Below are 22,420 nucleotides of genomic sequence, written 5' to 3'. Positions count from 1 at the left end.
AGGTCTGATTGAAAAAGAAATGCATCACCTACTGCCATTTCTCTGCTCTTCTTGTCCAACCCCTTACCAGTGTTAACTGCTCAGTGTACAAAATCAGACATGTTCATCTTGTCAGAGCAGCACCTTCTAAAATGACTCCTCCCTCCTATTTCTCATTCTGAATACTCCATTTCTTTCATTTTTAAAAATATAATTTGTGTTAGGAGGGAAGATGTAACTATATTAAATCACACTACAGCATGGTAACAGCTGATATCCTGACTGAACATGTTAACTTTCCCTAAGTAGTTCACCTTTTCAAAGAACTCCCGGTTTAAGCCAAAGGAATTAATCTCTAATAGCAGAGTATCCAAACAAGTTTATTATCATCCATGAAACTTTTCTCTCCTTTTGTGTCCTGGCTTATCCACAATGGAAGAGTTTATTTTGTCAAAGGGACTATATATATATATATATATATATATATTATAAAATATAGTATATATTATATATAATATATATATTATATAATTTTTAATATATATATTTATATATAATATATATAAATATATATATATATATATATATATATATATATATATATTACTCTAAGCTCTTAAGATACTCATGACTTCAGCTTTCAGTGTATTTCAACTCAGGTGATAATCATGGGCTCATTTCTGTATTTTCCCTCTTACTCATTATCAGAGTATTTCTTTCCCTGTGAGGCAGGATAATCAGCATAAAGGCAGTTTCTCATTGTACAGCTCAGGAAATCCAGTGCAGCTAATGCCTCGGTTGCTGGATGACTTCAGAGTCTCCTAAAATGCTCCAGAGAATATTTGCTTTTTAGACATCTCCCTTCTCTGCAGTGAAATAATTCCCCACCACCACCTAAAACACCCTATAATTAGCAACATTCGTGGACCCACTTCCCCTCTCATTGCCACCATCTCTCTCTTACACTAAGAAATTAAATCTCTTGAAGCAGTTTTTATTTCTCCACTCCAAGTCAAATAAAATGTCAAACACAAACACTCTAAAGTGTTTTAAGCTGTGTTTTTATCAGTATAGTACTTTGTTCTTGTTACCAGATTTCTGATCTGCAAACTCAGCAAATGATAATTACTTACATCTTCCATTTTTCTTAAAAACTTAAGGGAAAGGGTGCTTGGGTGGCTCAGTCGGTTAAGCATCCTACTCTTGATTTCGGCTCAGGTCATGATATCAGGGTTGTGGGATCCCGCCTTGGGCTCTGTGCTCAGTGGAGGAGTCTGCTTGAGTTTCTCTCTCTTCCTCCCCCTCTGCCCCTGCCTTCCATGATCTCAGTCTTTCTCTAAAATAGTAAGTAATCTTTTTTAAAGATTAAGGGAGGGGTGCCTGGGTGGCTCAGTGGGTTAAAGCCTCTGCCTTAGGCTCAGGTCATAATCTCAGGGTCCTGGGATTGAGCCCCACATCAGGCTCTGTGCTCGGCAGGGAGCCTGCTTCCCCCTTTCTCTCTGCCTGCCTCTCTGCCTACTTGTGATCTCTGTCAAATAAATAAAATATTTTAAAAAAATAAATAAATAAGGGAAAGAGGTGAGCCCCAAGATTTTCTTTTTAAATGCAAATCTTTATTTTCAGGGCTATGATTCCTGATAGCTGACATTCAGGGGGAATGGATCCTCCCTTTTGCCAAAAGCTGTTGTGTAGAGTTCCAAGAAATCAGGGTCTGCCCCCTGGACTCACCCAGACCTCAGATTCCACCTAGAAGAGTGGGCATTTGTGTTAGTCCTTATTGATGGCCTAGTGACAGCTGTTTGTCAAAGGAGACCTGTCAGGCTCCAAGACTGAGCAGGAGGAGGGACTCCAGAGCCAGCTGCTCTGCTCACTTGCAGATGGTATACCCACTTTGCAAAGACATTATGCGGTTATTGATCTCCCACTGAAACTTTAAGAATCAAACAAAACCGCTCAGTTTTATTCATTGCATCACCAGTTTCCAAGGGCAGTGAAGACCCTTCATTTGCAGAGGCTGAGCAAGGTGATTGTTGTGGTTTTAGGAAAGAGAGGACTAGTGTCCCCTAATTGGTCAAGAATGAAATCTCGAGATGGCTTTCGATGCACTGAGGGCCCGACCTGCTACTTACTAGCTTTGCCAACTTGGGCCAGTTACCCGATGTCTCCCTGCTTCCGTCCTCTCGTGTGTGAAATGGAAATAAAGGGGCGGGGTGGGGGTTTCGTGATACTGTCAGGATTGAATAGATGGATGCAGGCAGAACATTTGCATCGGTGCCCGGTCCAGCGGGAGGAGTCACCAGTGGCTGCTGGTTTTATGGGGGCCCTTTGTATAGGGTCTGGGACTTCTGCGTGAGCTGTGGACGGGACGGTGCAGCCTAGGTCTGCTCCGGCACTGAGGTTGTCTAGCAGTGTTTCGACCAGGGCGTGCCAGCAGAGCATTGAGATCCCTCTGCGTATCTGTGCCTCATCCTCCATGCGCCTTCAGAGAGGCAAGGGGGCAGGTCGAGTCTAGGATTTCTAATCACAGCTAACCACATCCCTCCTATCGCCAGATGATATGACAAATGAGACACCTTGTTCCTGTTTTGACTCAGAATCACAGCAGGAAGCAGCTAAATAAAACTGGAAAGACTCACAAGTGCCACTCAGATCGGTGGTGAGGGTAATGACACTGTCCTCGCTAAAGAGATGCACTCCTTCTTCTTCTTTTCAGCAGAAAGCTCACATCGGGCCACATGCCCTTCTCACTGAATGGCCGTGCCGCTCTCGATCTCCTAGTGCTGATGGGGGGACCTATTGCTCAGGCTGGCTGTGGGGGGTAGAGAAGGTGATTCTGGGAGAGCTCGGCTCAGTAGCCAGCACACAGCAGGTGCCTTCTGTCTTTCTCTTTCCTCCCTGAGGAAGGAGAATGCCGTGCCAAGGAACACAACTATTCTGAATGCTGAAAACTTTTCATACCCAAAGTCTTGGCTCCCCAGTGGTGGCAGGCTTACCAGGGAGCTTGTAAGACACATGCAACCTCCTGGACCTGTCCTACCAGCATCTTCCCTGTAACAATGTCCTTGGTGATTTCTTTGCACATTGAAGAGTAAAAAGCCCTGGTGTGAACTCACCCAGCAAGGAATGGAACCAGAGATGAGTCTTGTTAATTTCATGCTGGTGTCTTGCTGAGCTAATCAGCCCAAGAGGAATACATTTGGTCTTAAATCTGGGCCTGTGGAAATGAGCTAAAGATACTGTACTCAGTCTATTCATGTATCATGTAGCAGAACTCTGCCGTGAAACGTGGCTGTCTTTGAACAATGTTAGTAAAGTAAAAAGTTCATTTATATACTCCACAAACTTGGTGCTAGCAGATGCATGTAGATATCAAGCACCTTTTAGGTAATATTTCTTTTGTTTCCATGATAATGTTTATGTTAATTTGTCTGTGGGATTGGCCCCTAATAATTCCCAAAGCAAGAAGACATTTAGGAATGCTTTTAGGATGTTCTGAATGGGGTCTACCAAGGAGCTGTTTGGTAGCCCTGGGCAGCCAGCCCTGGCCAAGTAATAGAGTAACATGAAAAAGTTTGCCTGAGTCAGTTTGTTCCTTGGTTGTTTGTTATGATCATCTGCTGGAGCTGGGTATGTGGAAAGCAAGAAGGTGGCTTATAGGAGCTTCCAGCTCCCAGATGACTCGACCTCTGGCCATTCCACTTTTCCCCTAACTTGGAGCTGAACTGCTCATTCCAGAAATTGAGAGGCCCCATGGCTCTGCAGGAAAGGGAATTAGCATTAAACTCCAGTCCTGAACTTTGAGAAGTCTGGTTTCAAGGCCAGAGACCCAGCCCCTTCCTTAACTGAAGAGCCAACAGGCTAAAATCTTGTCCAAGGTCCAGGCTAAGGAAATTCATAGAATATTAGAACATTAGCAGTGATGATCACTGTCCTTGGTTGGGAGTCTGTGATAGATTAGTCACCTGTGCTAACCACTTACAGATATGTTGTCTTGTTTCATATATATATATATATATATATATATATATATATATGTATATATAATATTTTTTAAATTTTAAAATAAATAAATAAATATATATTTTAAAGGTTCATTCATTTTAGAGAGGGGGGAGGGACAGAGGAAGAGAAAGAGAGAGAGAAAGAATGCAAAGCAGACTTCCCACCTAGTGTGGCGCTCCATGCAGGGCTTGATCCTGTGACCCTGAGATCATGACCTGATCCTAAATCAAGAGTTGGACATTTAACTGACTGAGCCATACAGGTGCCGCTAGGTTCTATTTTTTTTTTTTTAGCATCATGTTTTAGCATTTTTTTCAGCTTTATTGAGGTATAATAGGCAAGTACAATTGTAAGATATTTAAAGTATTCATATACAGTGGTGCCTGGGTGGCTCAGTCAGTTAAGCCTCTGCGTTCAGGTCAGGTCATGATCTCAGGGTCCTGGGATCAAGCCCCATGTTGGGCTCCCTGCTCAGCAGACAGCCTGCTTCTTCCTCTCCCATTCCTCATGCTTGTGCTCTCTCTCTCTCTGTCAAGCAAATAAATAAAATCTTAAAAAAAAAGTCTACACATACATTATGAAGGGATTCCTCTCATCTAATCAATGATGTCCGTCAGCTCACATATTTATTTGTATGAATGAGAACATTTAAATTCTACTCTTTTCACAAATTTTGTTTATACAAGACCTTTATCAACTATACTCACCATGTTTTACATTAGATCTTCTGACCTTATTCACCTTACAGATGAAAGTTTGTACCTTTTATCAACCTCTCTCTATTTCTCCCACTCTTCAGCCTCTGGCAACCACTTTTCTACTTTTTATGAGTTTGACTTTCTTTTTTTTTTAATATAAGGGTCCATGTGTAAGTGATACCATGTAGTATTTGTCTTTCTTTTTCTGGCTTATTTCAGTTAGCCTAATGCCCTTAAGGTCCATTGGTGGTGTTGTGAATGGCAGAATTCCCTTCCTTCCCATTGCTGAGCAGTACTCCATTGTGTGTGTGTGTGTGTGTGTGTGTGTGTGTGTGTATTCCATGACTTTTTTATCCAGTCACCCATTAATGGACACTTAGGTGGTTTCTGTGTCTCAGCCATTGTGGATGATGCTGCAGTGACTATGGGAGTGCAGACAATCTTCGAGATCTTGTTTTTATTTCCTTTGGTTATTTACTCTGAAGTGGGATTGCTGGATTGCATGGTAGTTCTATTTCTGATTTCTCGAGGAGCCTCCATACTGTTTTCCATAGTGGCTGCACCGATGTACATTCCCACCAGCAGTGCAAAACAAGTTTCCTTTCCTCTACTTCCTTGACAACACTTGTTATCTCCTGCCTTTTTAGACTCATAAATTTTTTATGCCGAAGTGAGTCCCATGAAATAAGCTCAGCTACACTTGCCATTTTACTTACAAAGAAATGGGTCTCCAGAGAGTGACATGAGTTTCCCAAGATGTTCCAGTTGGTTCTTCACCTTTTGCCCACAGAGAACCAGAGAATCTTGTGTCTTCTTCAGGGAATGCCCTCACCCTTCCACAGTCAGGTGGGAGGGCTGGGGGAGGGTAGTATGCTTTTCCTCAGGCTTATATCCGTGACTGTTTGCACCCCTCACCTCAGAGGCCGTCTGTTCTGTGGGCACAGGATGGGTCGCTGAAGTACAGACTCACCATTCAACAAATCTTGGCAAGAAGTACAACCTCAGGCCGACATTCTTGACGGGCTTGTGAGAAATGATGTTTATAATGTAAAGGATGGCCAGCAGGATGCTCATCTTTTGAGAAGCTCATGGTTCCCTCCCCACCCCCCAAGATGATCTGAGTGCAAATCCCCAGTAAGCCACAAATAAACTGTCCCTGAGTGAACCGCTTCACCTCTGTTTTCCCCTCTGAAAAGTAGAGAGAAAAATCGTGCTTCTTTGGACAGGATTCTTGTGAGGATAAATGACCTTATTCACTCACATAGGGAACTTAGAAATAGTACCTGGCCCAGAGCAAGTCTTTGATAAACTTGGCTATAAATAGTTACTGTTGCTCCCCTAGATTCAGATGTCTTGTTGGATTTAGCCAGATAAGCAAGGAGCTTTGAGAAATGAAATCAGGGTGATATGTACACTGTAGGGAATGCTGTTGGGGAAATGGTTGCATTGTCTTGTTGGATTTAGCCAGATAAGCAAGGAGCTTTGAGAAATGAAATCAGGGTGATATGTACACTGTAGGGAATGCTGTTGGGGAAATGGTTGCATTGTGTTGTTCTCTCCCTGAGGAAGCAAGGAGAAATTTCTCTCAGCTGCCTGCTTAGGAAGGGTGTTTCCCTCACAGTGTCCTCTTCATTTCTGATCTTAAGGACACTTTAAAACGTACAGAGTAGAGGTCAGCAAACGTCTTTGCTAAAGGACCCGTTAGTAAATATTTTTTGGCTCTGCAGGCCCTAGAGCCTGTCCCTGTCCCAGCTCCCCAGCTCTGCTGTGGAAGAAGCCAGAGATGACATATAAACAATTGGATGCAGCTGTGTTCCAATAACACTTCATTTACAAAAACAAACTTCAGCCCCTGACGTTCATCATGGTTTTTGTATATCCCCCTTCCGTACCAACTAAGTCGTGCCTCTAGAGAGTATGTGGTCCCTGACAACACCCCCTGCTTGCCTTATAGTCCACATTTATCTTCTCGTTGTCTTCATTCCACCCCTCCCTCCCCCGCCTTTTCTTTTCTTGTACTCCTTCTCTACTGTACTTATCTATTGGTTACATGAGACTTTTTTGTTGTTGTTAAACAGGATGGAACTATCAGTAAATACATCAATTATGTACAGTCAACTTAAACATGAGGACTCTAGAAACCACTTCTGACTCCAAGTTCAACCCATGTGGTTAAGCAGAGAAGCAGACCTTCCGAAGTGGGCTGCTGCCCAATGTGCGTTCACTGCTGACATGCCTGCTACGTGCAGACCTTTGCAGTTCTCGTGCCCTTGAGCCTGAGAGGCTGAGAGGAGAAAGAGAAGGGCTCCCAGTAGCCACAGAGTTCCAGTCCTTCCTCTCTCATTGTAGAAATTCTTTTAAATGAAAACAGCTTCTTTGGTTTGCAGGCCTAACTCTGGCAGGAAGACAAATGATTTTTTTTACAGTATCAGACACGCGGTTTCCTGTCTATGTTTAACTTGCTAGCAGAACATCTCAGCCAGCTGGTTCCCCCTGGACCTATTGTGACCTTAATCACATGGCCTCACGCCATCCAGCCACCCAGTCTGTATTGGTCACATGCCTTGCCACACCACACTGAGTCCTATTGGTTTCTGAGTCAGAGACGACCCAGGAGTGTGGCCCCCTTTCTCTTAAACCCCACTTTGGGGTGGTTCTGTCCCAGCATCATGGAACTGGCTTCTTGGGGAAACTCTTAGCTCTTGCATGGAAGAAACACGAAGAATAAATGGCGGTCTGGCAGCTGTGGGACTTCTGGGTGTGCTGCCTTTGAACTGTGCAGACACTAACTCAAAAGAGCTGTCTCGCCAGCTGTGCGTTTTTGTTTTAGGAGAAACAAACCGGATTGGCTTTCCGGTCGAAATGCAGAAGACAAAAGTAAGTGTGGAAATAAGGTTGCGAAGAGTTGTTAGAAGAGGAAGAAAATTATGGCTGGAAGTCTCTGGTTTCATTCCTGGGAAGAGAAATCAGTTATTTGAGGTGATGACTCAGGGCTCCAGGGTTCTTGGGTTGTGAATGAGCGGGGTTCAAAAGCAGCCTCTGAAACTGATTATGACCTGTGCCTGGCCAAGAAAATAATAAAGGTCATCCGTGCCAGAGGGCATTGTGACTCAGTCGAGTGCAGCTTAGAATATATTAGTAGCATCTCTGGACAAAGCAACTCTTTTCTGTAGATTTTTTTTTTTCCTTTCCTAAGTAGCACAGTAAACGAAGAAGCTCTGAGGCCAGATGTGGTTGCCTGTTGTGATTCTTTCTACTCTGGAACCTCATTTTGATGTGAATCATGGCCGAGCGGAATCCAGTCAGGACACGATCTGTCTGGAATCCCAGCCACTGGATGTGAGTGACCAGCTAAACAGTTGGTCTGATCAGGTGGTACGTCTGCCGTCTTGCCTCACCCCCGTGACCACCTCCTCGTGTTCCACAAACAACACATGGGTGGGTGACGGCCAAAAGTGTCCACGGAGACCCTTTTGCTGCTTTACAAGTGTCCCAGGGTCCCACCAATGGAAAAACACCAGCGTGCTAGCTAACCACCATGAAATTAACTTTCATTTCCGCTCATACTGAACTCCAGAAGCTGTATTTACCACCGCTTGGACATCTGGCGGACATGCTTTTGCAAAACCTTTTCTGATCCTGAAATCACTCCTGCATGGTGCTAATTATGCAAAATATCAATTTTACCAGCCGTCATTATACAGTCATTAGGAGGGAACCATTTTGTTTATCTTTGGCTTTAGAAAACAGCATGAAAACCAGTAAGTGGATGTATAGGAAGTCCACTTGGACTTAATGTAAAGAGGAAATTTTTAAATAGCCCAGTGTTTAGACCTTATCCTCATAGATCTACAGCTAGATCTCTTGTGATTAGATTAAGGAATGATTTACAGAGGAATGGGGTCTCCCTGTTGTTACCTTTCATCATTTCAAGGACATAATTCATATTTTTACTTTAAAAAAATATACCTCGTGTTGCCTCAAGAGGATATAGCTGGTTCCAGTGTCAAGAACAATGGATCCTAAATGTAGGCATTAAAATTCCTCCCATTCCTTCTTTTTTCAGGTCCCATCCTATTCAGAATACCTATTTCTCCCATCCAGCTGAAGTCATTGTTCTCTGCCTTGGCTCCACTTTGGAAACACCTGAGAATCTTTAAAAACTATTCATTAACTGGGTCTTAGCCCTGCAGTTTCAGATTTAATTGGTCTGAGGCCTGGTATCAGGATTAGGGGAAAAAAAAAAAAAAAAAAAAAAAAAAACCTCCCCAAGATATTCTAATATGCAGCCAATGTTGGGAACCACTGAACTCAAGACAGTTTGTTCTGCCAAATATTTTTAAATTTTTCACATAACCTGGAAAGGATGGTAACAATTAAAGAATGACAACCACCACAGGAAGTAGCTGAAATTCAGCCTTCCAGGTTAGAGGAAGAAAAGAAAAAGAACAACCAAAAACCAAAAAAAAAAACAAAAAACAAAAAAAAAAACCTATATTATCATATCCTTGAGGAATAATAGGGTTCTTTATTATAGGGTAATCTCGTGCTTTCCATAACTTAGAAGCAATTGCTTCCAAACAAGTGCCTCACTGAATGGAAGCTTCTGAGGTTTTAGAATTGATGTAATCATACATCAGAGCAGGCATATGTTAACCCCAAACTGTGACTAGAAAGTTGGATGGCATATTTGGGGTATCACTGCTTTGGCAAAGACAAACGAGAGGAGGCGGTGTGCGTAATGGTAGGAGGTGAAGATCCTCAGGTAGGAGGATCTGTGACAAGCTATGGTTCCCCTGAAAGGCCAGAGGAGAAATGAGGATGTGTTGCAAGTGGCCGAAGGGGGATCAATAGTGGGAATAATTAACATGTTTTCCAAAATGGGCTGGTCTCCCTGTTGGAGAAGATATTGAAATGACTTACTGTACTTGTGCTTTCAAGCTTTCTGAGAGCATGAAGAGCCCCTAGACAGAGTAGAAGATGACATTCAGGTAGGCAGCCCAAAAAAGAATGGAAAAATCAAGGTGGGTGGTGGAGCCTAACAAAATCCAAGCTAAGTGGTCAGGCTGCGGCTCTGTCGGTGGTGAAATAAGCATGTGATCATTTCTCGGACAAAGCCTGGCTTGGTTTAGGCTCTCTGTGATGTTGGTTGCCCTCCCAAAGCCACAGCGACAAAAGTAGCAAAAATCTATATTCCAAGGAGGAACATGAAAGATGTAAGTGCAATGGAAGGAAGGTCTACCACAGCAGAAACGGAATCAGAAATTTATTTATTTGTTAGAGAGAGAGCAAGCGATCACAGGCAGACAGAGTGGCAGGCAGAGGCAGAGGGAGAAGCAGGCTCCCCGCTGAGCAAGGAGGCTGATGTGGGACTCGATCCCAGGACGCTTGGATCATGACCTGAGCCAAAGGCAGCCGCTTAACCAACTGAGACACCCAGGTGTCCCCGGAATTAAGGTTTTAATGGCCTGGAATGACTAGTGATATGAAACTTAACAGATTCATGGAAAATCGGGCATATGGGTTCAGGCAATCGATTGCAGAACAGTAGCTCATCAAAAGCAGCTTGGCATCTGCTCATGTGATGAAGACCCAGGGGTTTACAAGTGAGTGAAGGTCATTTTGAATTCAGGGGATCTAGCAGAGAGTGTCAAAACAAGAGAACCAACTGACCAACCAACAGTAGTCTTCAACTGCTCTCCTCCGAAGGGCCGGCAAGAGTCCCAATGTAATCTTTGCTAAACAGATCACATTCTAAGTATTGTAGTCGGGTCTAGTGAAACATGGAGAATCTGGAATAGCAAGAATGATTTCAGAGAATAGATCACTTTACACTTAGAAAAAGGACCTGGCATTTAGTGGGGGTCTGCTGTGTGCTGGGCAGACAGACGTCAGAGTCTGGTGTATGAGTCTTTTGAAGAGCGATTGAAGGAAACAGAGATGTGCAACCTGAAAAATAAGTGATTTAGGGAAACAGATGAACTGCTCACCAAGGGTTCAAGAGCTGACCTCCATCCCACAGAACAAGAAGCCATTTTGTTGTCTTTTGCTTTAAAGAATAGCATGAAAATCAGTAAGTAGATGAGCAGGAAGGTCACATTTGACTTAATATAAGAGTAAATTTGTAAATAGCCCAGTGTTTAGACTTTATCCTAATGGATCTGTAGCTAGACCTATTGAGATTAGATTATGGGATGATTTACAGAGAAGTGCGGTCCCTCTCTTGTAACATTTCCACCAGAATTTTGATCTCAGGAATATTCCAGAAGAGGTTGTCATACCAGACTGGACCACCTGTAAGGTACTTTTGTTGGGGAGAAAGGTAGGAAGGAACTAATGTAAGGTAGACAATGGAATAGGATGCACAGGCTAGGGAATGGCTTAGTTTTAAACTATGTATAATTGGAATAAAGCAATCACAAGGACAAGAGGGAAGACATTTTCCATTATATTGGGAAAAATTATCCTCAGAATCTGTCCAGAATGTCAGACTGTTCTGTCAATATTCTGGAAGCTAAATTCAATCTTGTATGCCCAGTGAGCTCACTGTCCTTCTGTTGTTTAATTAAAATGATTCTTGTTGTTTGCCTGAATTTAGTTGTTTGCTTTTTGTTGGGACAATGGATGAGAAATCCTATCTCACTCCGCACTCCTGCAGCAGTTGATTTTGTAAATTCTAATGGACCATTTTCTCACTGGCTAGCACTGAGTGCAGTTCTACTAGGGCTTTGCAAACAGGTCCATTTCTATGGCGGAGCACCAAGGAACTTGGCCCCTGTTTGCTAAAGCCCCGCTTCTCAAATTGGACTGTGAAAATGAAGCAACTAGGGAACTTGGTAACATGCAGATTCTGATTTAGGAATTTAGGACAGAGCTGAGATTCTGCATTTCAAATGAGCACCCATGTAATGTCTGCTGAGGTTGTTAGTCTAGGGAACACTTTGTTTTCTATTTTTTTTTTTAATTTGAGTATAGTTGATACACAGTGTTACATTAGTTTCCAGCATAAACTGAGGAACTTTGAGCAGCAGGTTTGCCAAGAGATTCTTTATCATGCCACCAAAATGTTTACAAGACCCGTGCTCTAACCACTGAACTATGGAGCCTTCTCACCACCAAAATTTTTTATAAAAATGCAGAAAATGTTGGTAAGATCTTGGAACTACCAAGTTAGGAAGTGTGTGTGTGTGTGTGTGTGTGTGTGTGTGTGTGTGTGTGTGTGTAAAATATAGAGGCTTGGTGTGTTTGTATGCGTGTGTGGTGGGACAAGAACAAAAGAAAACTGGTAAGGATATGGGATATAACAGAATCAAGAGAGACAGTTTGTTGTGCTTCATATGAAATCCTTTATCTCACTGTCTGGGGATCCCAGTGTGTCTGTCCCTAAAGAGGTCTGTGGATCCATAATAATTTCTTTGCATGTTGAATGAACCTATGTGAAACATATTCAGTAAATGTATAGGAGATAGCGGTATCTGTGGTTCACTTTTGTCATTTTCTTTATTGTAGCTGGATCCAGCTTCATTAGGCATATGGTCGAGCTGAGTTATATCCCTCAGAGGACGACATCCAAACCAAAATCACATGCCTCCATTTTCCCAGGACAGCCAGATGACCTCCCGACTTTCCTAAATGAACCTTCTACTTTAGAATGGCTATTTCACTTCAAACTCTCAAAATCTATGTTATCTTAAACTTATTTCTGACTTATTTCACTTTTTCGGGAAAGAGAATCTTGCAGCTCATTTGGTCATGGGGAAGATAGGTTCTCTAAAAGCCACATTATCATTCAACATGACACAAAAGAGGCCAACAAGACATCAATCAAACCACATACTTCGTGATATTTTAATGCTTCTTTACCAGATCAGGATTTTTTTTTCCCTGGTTGGAAATCTGTAAAATATGTTATTATTTAGAATTGTTTTTTGTTAGGGTTCATCACAAAATAATGCAAGCATTTCTTGAGTGTTTTCTACCTTACCTTAGAGAGCTTGACAAATACTTAAGAGCTTGGCAAAGATCTCTTATAAGCCTTATAAAAACCCTAGTGGGGCTGGTCCCAGGTTGTCTTCATTATGCAGATGAGGAAGGAGAAAAAAACAAAGCTAGATCTAAAAATCAGATTCCAAAGTTTTTTTGTTTTGTTTTGTTTTTGTTTTTGTTTTTGTTTTTGTTTTTGTTTTTTTAAACCAAGTTATACTGCTTCTAAATACACAGGACGGTTTCTGTAAAGTTTTTAATCTCAGGATCTACTTTATTTTGGGAGCTTCCTATTGCCTGATAAAATGTTACTAGTTTGAATCTAGAGTTAGGTTTTTGTTTTGTTTTGTTTTTTGTTTTGTTTTGTTGTTTTTTTTTTTAATTTCCCCGCAAATTGCCAAAAAAGTCAGCTTCTCGATGTGCATTGAAAAAATCATGAAACTGGATCTCAGCTCAGTGTGGTGTCCCCCACACTGTGGTGGGGAGGTGAAGTAGCATGAACATATTAGCACATCACTTAGTCCTGGAACAATAGAGAGAACTCCCCTTCCAAGAGCAGCCCAGACTTCAGGGCTTTAAACATAGTGGCTGCTGCAGAATATTGTGTGAAATAGTTTAAGCAAAGTAAAGGGAGCGAAATCCCAGGCAGCAGACAAAACAGCGTGGTGAAGAAAGATGACTGGGTTATACTGGGAGACTTTGGGGATAAAAATACTCGAATAAGCTGTTTCAACAAAATGTACTTAGTGTTGGTCTGTTTGGAAATAATAGTTTCTTGACTGAAAACAAGAGTACTTCTAACGACATGAACTTCTTGTCCTTCCTGATACCTGTATCATCTTTTACAAACATATTATTTCATCAGAAACGAAGCCCCAGGTCAGTGAATCTGGAATATAGCAGAGGAGCCAGCACAGGGACATTTGGACACCAAGAGTCACTGAGAACAGATGTAAAAGACTAAGCTTCATGAAACTGTCGAGGTATAAAAATTCTTTCTATTGTAATGCAGATGCTTGCATTTTGTTTCACTATACTGATTAGGATCTCCATTTCATATTCAGCAGAGATGGCTCTGGTTGGCCTCCTGTTCCTATTTTTACGAGAAATGCACCTAGAGGCACCTGGTTGGCTCACGCGGTTTGAGCTTCTGACTCTAGGTTTCAGGTTAGGTCATGAAGTCAGAGTTGTGAAATTGAGCCCCGCATCAGGCTCTGTACTTGGCGTGGAGTCGGCTTGAGATTCCCTCTGTGCCTCTCCACCTCTCGCCACCCTCTCTCTCCCTCTCCCTCTCCCTCTCAAATAAATAAATAAATCTTTTTTTTAAAAAAGAAAATGCATCTGACATTTCCCCATTAGGATAAGTTTTGTTGAAGATCATTGGTATATATCATCAAGGTGCTGAGCATCATCATATACTTTCTGTGTCCACTGAATTGATCATGTAGTTTTTCTGCTTTAATTTATTAATGTGGTAAACGATAGTGGGTTGTTTTGTTTGTTTTTGGCACTAAGAGATGCTTTCCTGGTTTTATCTTTGTTTCATGTGGTCTAATGGATTTGGCTTGCTATTTAGTTAGAATTATTTTTTTTGAAATCATTAAAATCACTGTACATGAGTGACATTGTTCAGTAATGTTCTTTTCTCATACTCTCCTTGTCTGTATTTGGTTGTACTTATTTTCATAAAGTGCATTGAGTCTTGGTACATTTTTTTTCTGTTTTCTGAAAGAGTTTGTATAAAATTGAAATGACCGGTTCCCTACAAGTTGAGTAGCTCTCAGCTTCATCTGGGACTGGTATGTGTTTGGGGCTTTTGGGGGAACACTGTTGCTCAAGTGTTTTGGGTTACTTTCTTCCCCACTTTTTATTTAAAAACATTTTAAACTTGTAGAGAAGTTGAAAGGAGCATGGACGGCAGGTACCTTGTATACTTTCCCTTTCTCAATATTTACCGTGTTAACATTTTACTACACCCTTGTTTCTCTTTATGTGCCTGTGTGTGTGTGAGCATGTGTCTGTATAGATTATGGTCAGTACTCAAATGTCCCCAAAGCTGTGGGGTCACTGATGTTTAAATTCAGAATCTAGTCAAGGACCAGCGGCTGCCTGGGGTTGTTTTGCCTCATCTGTGTGTTTCTTGTTTTTCATGACATTGACTTGGAACAGGCCAGCTCTGCTTAATGAGATTCTTTTTGCTTATTGAGATGTAATTGACGTCTGACCTTACATCAGTTTCAGGTGTACAGCATAAGATTCCTTGTATGTATATATTGCAAAACGATCACCACAATAAGTCTAGTTAACATCTGTCACCACACATGATTACAAACATTTTTTTCTTGTGATGAGAACTTTAAGATTTACTCTCTTAACTTTTAGAGATGAAGTACAGGATTTTTAGAATCACTAGGTTGTACTTTATATCCTCCAGACGTATCTTATAACTGGAAGCTTGTACCTTTCGACCACTTTCATGCATTTCTCCTGTCTTTAACCCCTGCCCGTGGCAACCACCAGTCTGTTCTCCAAATCTACACATTTAGTTTTGTTTTTTTTTTTTTAGATTCCACATATAGATGATAAACTATTAGTCTTTCTCTGTGTGACTTATTTTGCCTAGCATAATGCACTCAAGGTCCATCTATGTTGTCATAAATGGCAGGATATCCTTCTTTTTCTGGCTTAATAGTATCCTATTGTGTACATATATATATATACATATATATGTATGTATATATATCAAATTTTCTTTATCCATTCATCCATCAATGGATACGTAAGTTGTTTCCATGTCTTGGCTACTGTAAATAATGCTACAGTGAACATGGGTGTGCATCTGTCTCTTTGGAGAAGTGATTTCATTTCCCTCAGATTGATTGGATTCAGACTTAACATATTTGTAAGGATTCTACTGGTGTTTTATTTTAGGAAAATCTGGCATGGGGGGTAGACAGTTCTGCAAAGTTCAAATTCTGAGATATATGTTCAGACATGTTAATACCAAAGACCCTAATTTGACAGTAAAAGGCTCAAAACGAGAGAGGGCGAGAAAGAAAAAAAAAAATTAAGATATTAGGAAAATGTTTTATTACTCAATTTCTTTAACATTTATGAGATTATTCAAGTTTCACAGTTTTTCCTCGGTCAGTTTTGGTAAGTTACACATACATATTTTTAGGACTTCAGCGATTATTGTCAAGTTTTTAAATTTATTAGCAAAAAGTTGTCATGATGCTTTGAATCTCTGCTGTATCTGTAATGATGCGCCTCTGTGCCTTTGCTTTATTGCCTTAACAGTCTCACAGAGGCTTATGTGTTGTATTAGTCAGTACGCATGGCCAGTTTGGGGTGTTGTTGCCCCCCACCTTGTGTCTTTGTTTCCTATCTCGCCGATTTCAACTTTTATCTTTACCATCTCCTTCCTTCTATTTTTCTTTGGCTCTCTAGTCTTGGCCGCTTTCCAGGGCTCTTGTCCTCTTCTCTTTTTTTCTACATTGAATCCTGTGCTGACTGAAGGTCCTGATAGCCACCATAAGCATCCCTCTTCAGCAAAGCCCCACCCCTTTGTCTGTGTCACTACCTACCCCGCAAGTCTCCTCTGCTCTGACCTCAGCTCACTTCATGTACATTTCCCAGTTTCCATTTCTAGGGCATGGGAACAAATAATACATATCTAGCAGTGTGGCTGTAAGATTTCAAAATAATCCATGCGAAACACAGTGTTTGGCATGAAGTCAGTGCTCAGTAAATGAATGCTGTGCTTTTTGACATTATAATGAACAGAATAACTTGAGACAGGAAGTTCTCCCTACTCCCCTCCCCCCGCCTCCTCCCCCACAACCTATCTCTCAAGCATGGTTTCCTTCTTTGGATCTCAGCCAGTTGCATATATATCCTGTTGCTTTAGATGGTATTGGCGTGTGAAAGCTTAGTGGTTAGACTGTCACTGTTATCTTCAGGAATCTCCGGGCTGTCATGTGGTGTTTATTTACCCACGCACTAAAGCATACAGGAACCAATCATCCCTATCCCTTTCTATTGCTTGGATGAATTAATATCTTGGTAAATTTGTGCCCCAATCGCCTTCATTAAGTAGAGGAATTGCCAAAACTACTGCAAATACTAAAAGTAGGAGCCCATCTCTCAAATTCACCTATGGTGATGTAGCTTTTATCAAAACACATTAACTGGGGCACCTGGGTGGCTCAGTCGTTGGGCGTCTGCCTTCGGCTCGGGTCATGATCCCGGGATTCTGGGATCGAACCCCGCATCGGGCTCCCGGCTTGGTGGGAAGCCTGCTTCTCCCTCTCTCACTCCCCCTGCTTGTGTTCCCTCTCTCGCTGTGTCTCTCTGTCAAATAAATAAATATTTAAAAAAACAAAAAACAAAAAACAAAAAAAACACATTAACTGACCCACCTGTGGCTTTTTTCCTATGTTGGCCTTCATTTATTGTCCTTTTTACATTTACATTTATTGTCTTTTTTACAATATTTACAATTTAAAAATATTTACAAATAGATAGATAGATAGATAGATTTTTTTTGAAACTGAATTATAGAGGTTCAGTTTGAAGTTCCTTTTAGCAACCAGTGTTGGATTTGGGTATAAGAAGGGACTTGAAAGAGGCTAAGAGCAACCTGTTTTTATGGTCATTTGTGTGCGCGTGTGTGTGTGTGTGCGTGTGTTACTAGGCAACTTGTTTACTTTTAAATGGCTCCTAAGGAATGTATACCATGAAATTTCCCCTTGAGGCTTTCTGCCAGTTTGTATTTTTTTATGGCATACTAACATTTATCTTTGACATCTGTCTTTAAAAAATATTTATTTATCAAGGCTCTGACATTTGCAAAGTGTTTCTTATTTGCAACTAGGTCTGGCCTCTGCATGTGGGGCACATTTGGTTGGAGAGTTTCAGAATTACTAAATAGACTTTGGCATTCATTGCTAGGGAGACAGCTTGGTGGTATGGAAAGAACAAAGGCTTTGGAGTTGCTCAAACTTGGAGGAAACATGCTCCCCTATTTGCCCTTGAGTGGTTTATCAAACTCTCAATTTCTCTTTCTTCCTTCCTCTTTCCTCTCCCTGCCTCCCTTCTGCCTTTCCTTCCACATTGCAAGAACATGTCTTGCAGCATCAGTTGGACCTTTGAAAGAACCAGTAGTGGTCCTTATATGTTCAGACAAGGAAATTAATTTCTTAACCCCTAAAATAGGATAAATACTTAAAGGGGTGTTCTGAATATCAAATGAGATTACATATTTGAAATGTCTGGCACATAGTAGTGCTCCAAAATAAAGTTAGTTTTATCTCCCCTTTCCTTTAACCCCAAGAGCTTCCAAAATAATATACTTAGCCCAGTAGCAAGGCATGAGCTCTGTAATTATTCTTGTGATTTCTCTTTTGAAAAAAGACCTCTTTTCATTCCAAAATAAAATACAAATACAGAAAAGCACATAAAACAAATGTCCTACTTAGTGAATAATGTTAATGTTCTTGTAACCCCTGCCCAGGCCCAAAGAATATAACTTCACCAGATATCCCAGAAGTTCTTGCATGTTCCTCAACTCAGTCACAAAGCTCTTCTTCCCTCCGGAGTTACCACTATTCTTCTTTTGTAATTATCACTTCCATTGTTTCCTTAAAAGGCTTTATCATCCAAGTTTGCATCTGTAGACACTAGCTTGTCCTACTACTACTACTACTACTACTACTACTACTACTACTTTTTATTATTATTATTATCATTATTATTATTATTATTATTTTGGTAATTTGGTATACCTAAAGTTTCTGTTAATCTACTGCCCTCCCCAATTCCTTTTTTGCCCCTTATAGCACATCATAACCCCTGTAATCTGTACTACTTTAGAGTCTGGATTTTGCTGATTGCATTCATGGTGCAATTTGCTGCCTTTCTGTGTTCCCTGTATTGTTTGCAAATTGGCAGCTGGATCTGGAGGCTTCATCAGACTCAGTTTAGATCTCTTTGGCAAGTCTATAGGTTGGGTTCTGCTCCTCCATCAAGGGTAATTATGTCTGACTATCTCATTTTGTGATATAAGTTGGCATGGATGCTTGCTGCCTAGATCCATTTTAACCCTTAATTAAGTAAAATTTCTATAAGGAGATGCTTTCTTTGGTTACCTTTGGTTACCCTGTGCTATGGTTCCGGTGAAAAAGTCAGGATGCATGCTTGATGTTTCTCTTCATTTTCTCGTTTTCAGTGTAATGAGCTGACATTCTATTATCCTCAGAAGTTGATAAATTGGTTTGGTTTGGTTTGGTTTTTGTTGTTGTTGTTTTGGGTTTTTTTTATTTGTTTGTTTTGGCTAAAACAGCATTTATTTCTCATAATTCTTGAGGTTGGGAAGTCTAATATCAAAGTACCAGCAGATTTGGTGTATTGTTTTGTTTTTTCCTTTTTTAAAAAGTTTTTATTTTTTTTTACTTAAATTCAATTAGCCAACATATAATACATCATTAGTTTTTGATGTAGTGTGCAGTGATTCATTAGTTGCATAAAACCCAGTGCTCATCACATCCCGTGCCCTCCTTAATGCCCATCACCCCGTTACCCCATCCCCCCACTCCCTTCTGCAATCCTCAGTTTGTTTCCAAGAGTCAAGAGTCTCATATGGTTTATCTCCTTCTCCGATTCCTTCCCATTCAGGTTTCCCTCCCTTCCCCTGTGGTCCTCCACGCTATTCCTTATGTTCACATATGAGTGAAACCTTATGATAACTGTCTTTCTCTGCTTGACTTACTTCACTCAGCATAATCCCCTCCAGTTCCATCCATGTTGAATCAAATGGTGGATATTCATCCTTTCTGGTGACTGAGTAATATTCCATTGTGTATATGGACATGTTCTTTATCCATTCGTCTGTTGAAGGGCATCTTTGCTCCTTCCACAGTTTGGGAATTATGGACATTGCTCCTATGAACACTGGGGTGCATGTGCCGCTTCTTTTCACTACATCTGTATATTTGGGGTAAATTCCCAGTAGCACAATTGCTGGGTCCTAGGGTAGCTCTATTTTTAGCATCTTGAGGAACCTCCATGCTGTTTTCCAGAGTGGCTGCATCAGCTTGTATTCCCAACAGTGTAAGAGGGTGCCACTTTCTCCACATCCTCACCAACATGTCTTGTTCCCATCTTGTTAATTACTTTTAAATCATTCTGATATCATAAGCTTAAGCATACTTAATGGATCCTAGTTGCGTTCCTTTTTTAAAATCTTCATTAAATTTCAAACTATCCTGTCTTGGCCAATGAGAATCTCTTCGAGGTGGCTTCTGGGTCTTCTCGTCATGACCTTAGTAGTCTTTGATTGCTTCCTGTTACGTGGCATAACAAAATATTCCAAACTCATTATTGCTAGCCCCAGACCTAGAATTGGCCATTTTACCAAGAAGCTCTGATTTCTTCTTTGGAAGTATTCTATTGATGAGGCATTTTTTTTTTTTTTTCTCAAGTGGAACCAAGAACCATAAACATTCATAAGAAATTGAGTCACAGTGAGGTTAAATGACTTCCTCGGATTTTATAGTGATTAATTACAGATACAGGAATAGGATCTCAGTCTCCTGGTTTCCAGTCTAGGGCTTCTTCCTTCACACCACATCCCAAGTACTCATGTCCCAGGTGCTATATGCAACTTACAGGGAAACTGGTGTGCTATGAAGCATGCATTTACCAAGCAGAGAGAGGAGAGAGCCTGGCTCACCCGTGGAATTTGGCCTTTGGAGGAGAGGGGCTCAGCTCTGCAGAATGATTCCTCATCAGATTGATTCATCAAATCTATTCCTTCATCCACTCAATAAGTTTGACTTGTCTCCTTATTTATGGGCCAAGCTCTGAGCGTTACGATGATGAACAAAAACTCTCTCTTTAACAACTACAATTCTACTTTGACTGCGCCAGAGAAAATTGGCAGGAAAACTGACACTAGGGCAACATGTATTTCGTTTCCTAAGTAAGCTAAGTAAACAAGAATGTTGTAGAATCCACCCAGGCTCAATATCCTTCTCTAGAAAACAGAGCTATTAATAGAACCTCACTTGGTTGTTAGAGAAATAAAGTGAGATGATGCTTGTAAAATGAATTGCCTCATTCCCTAAAGCACATTGTATGTTAGTATCTTTATTATTGTTGGGATTTCAAAGGAGGCCTTCCCACCATTTTCCATTGCAGACCTCCTTGCTTGCAGGACAGAAGGGACAGAAGCTCTGAGAAAATTCAGAGTTGCCCCTGGGGGACAGAACACATCATGCCAGAAGGATCTGCCATTGGCACAAGCTTCCTGCCTTAGTAACTTCCCAGAGACAGCCGAATCTCAAAATCTCTGCTCTAGGAAATCCTGGCAGAGACGAGTTCCAGTGCCTTCCCTCTGCCAAGGGTTCTTCACTTTTTTTGTGCATGTGCCATGGACTTCTTGGAAGTCCGGTGAACCCTGTGGACCCCTTCTCAAAGGGATGTTTTTCAAATGCCTAAAATATAATACATGGGGTTTCAAAGAAAATTACTGATGTTGAGAAATACTTGTCCAATATTTTTAAAAATAAATTTGTGATACAGTAACATGTGCTTCTGTAGTCACGTTTGAAATGACAGGATCTAGCATCAGATCTAAGGTACCGAAATGTCTCAGTGATGAGTATAAATGATACACCAAGACATCTGCCATGAATGTAACATGGCATGAAAATATCTGTGGTTCCTATTGGTGACAAAGTCGTAGCTACAGATGCTAATAGGAAATGTTAAATTTTAGCTAATGGCTGGAAAAAACAAAAAGATGTGATTTTTGCCCATTTACATTCACAGATTGGCTGAACTCTGCCCATGTAGCTCAACTAACAACTATTACCCTGGAGAGCTTTACTTTTTATAACTTAGAGAAATTCTACTGTTCTTTGTAATCCTTCCCTCCCAGAACTTTACAGGTGTCCCCCGCTATCCAAAAAGAGAATGTTCCTATGAAACCTTCTGCAAGCCAAAATGGCATAAAGCAAAGAAGCAGTTACCATTAATTTATTTGGAAACATTTTTTGAGCATTCCCAGACCCCCCCCAAAATAACCACGTTGAGGCTTTTCTGATACTGTGGGACACATCTTGTTAACGGATGCCCAAAATAAATCGAGATAAAGCACAGATGTTCACAGAGTTCAAAGCTATGGTGGCTGGACGCTGAGATGCTATGTGCGGTCCTCAGGGAAGGAGCTTGGTGGGGCCAGTCTCGCTGCTGGAACGGACGCCCCCTCTGTAACAGCTCGCTGCAAAACAGACACTTACTGCTGTTTTCTCTTCTTGCCTCCTTCCGTGGAAGTGACAGTCCTCTTTGGATTTCTTACCCTTGGCAAAATCAGGTATTAATGTAAGTCTTTTGTAAGAGCGAGTGGCATAACAGGAACGTCTAACAAGTGGAGAACACCTGTGTCTGACTCGATGTGATGTCACAAGGGAGCATAATGTGATGGTCAAGTCTTGAGCACTAGTTGCCTGACATCCAGGAAACAGTTTATGTAAAAATTCCAGTGGATTTGAATTGAATTGAGCATCGTGTGTTGTAGGCCCTGGGGTAGACTCTGACAAAAGAGATTTTAGGGTTCCTCCTCGCATAAGACTTTTTTCTTCCCAGGCAGGGAAAAGACACATATTTGCAGGGACACTACTCAATAGCGGTTCTTGGTTAGAAACCAAAGAGAAGGGGACGCCTGGGTGGCTCAGTTGGTTAAGCAGCTGCCTTCG

At 41.2% G+C, this 22,420-nt stretch overlaps 1 protein-coding gene across 1 annotated transcript in view; it reads left to right on the top strand.

Moving 5' to 3' along the window:
• Positions 1-22,420, top strand: part of LOC111158999 (transforming growth factor beta receptor 2) — an 88,818-nt gene that overhangs the window by 40,484 nt on the left and 25,914 nt on the right. The window lies entirely within an intron of this gene.

Source organism: Enhydra lutris, unplaced genomic scaffold (genome assembly GCF_002288905.1).
Source record: "Enhydra lutris kenyoni isolate GAN:26980312 unplaced genomic scaffold, ASM228890v2 scaffoldscaffold66, whole genome shotgun sequence".
In the NCBI taxonomy this organism is placed as follows: Eukaryota; Metazoa; Chordata; class Mammalia; order Carnivora; family Mustelidae; genus Enhydra; species Enhydra lutris.
The sequence above is the reverse complement of the archived record's forward strand: the minus strand, read 5'-3'. Positions and strand labels throughout refer to the sequence as shown.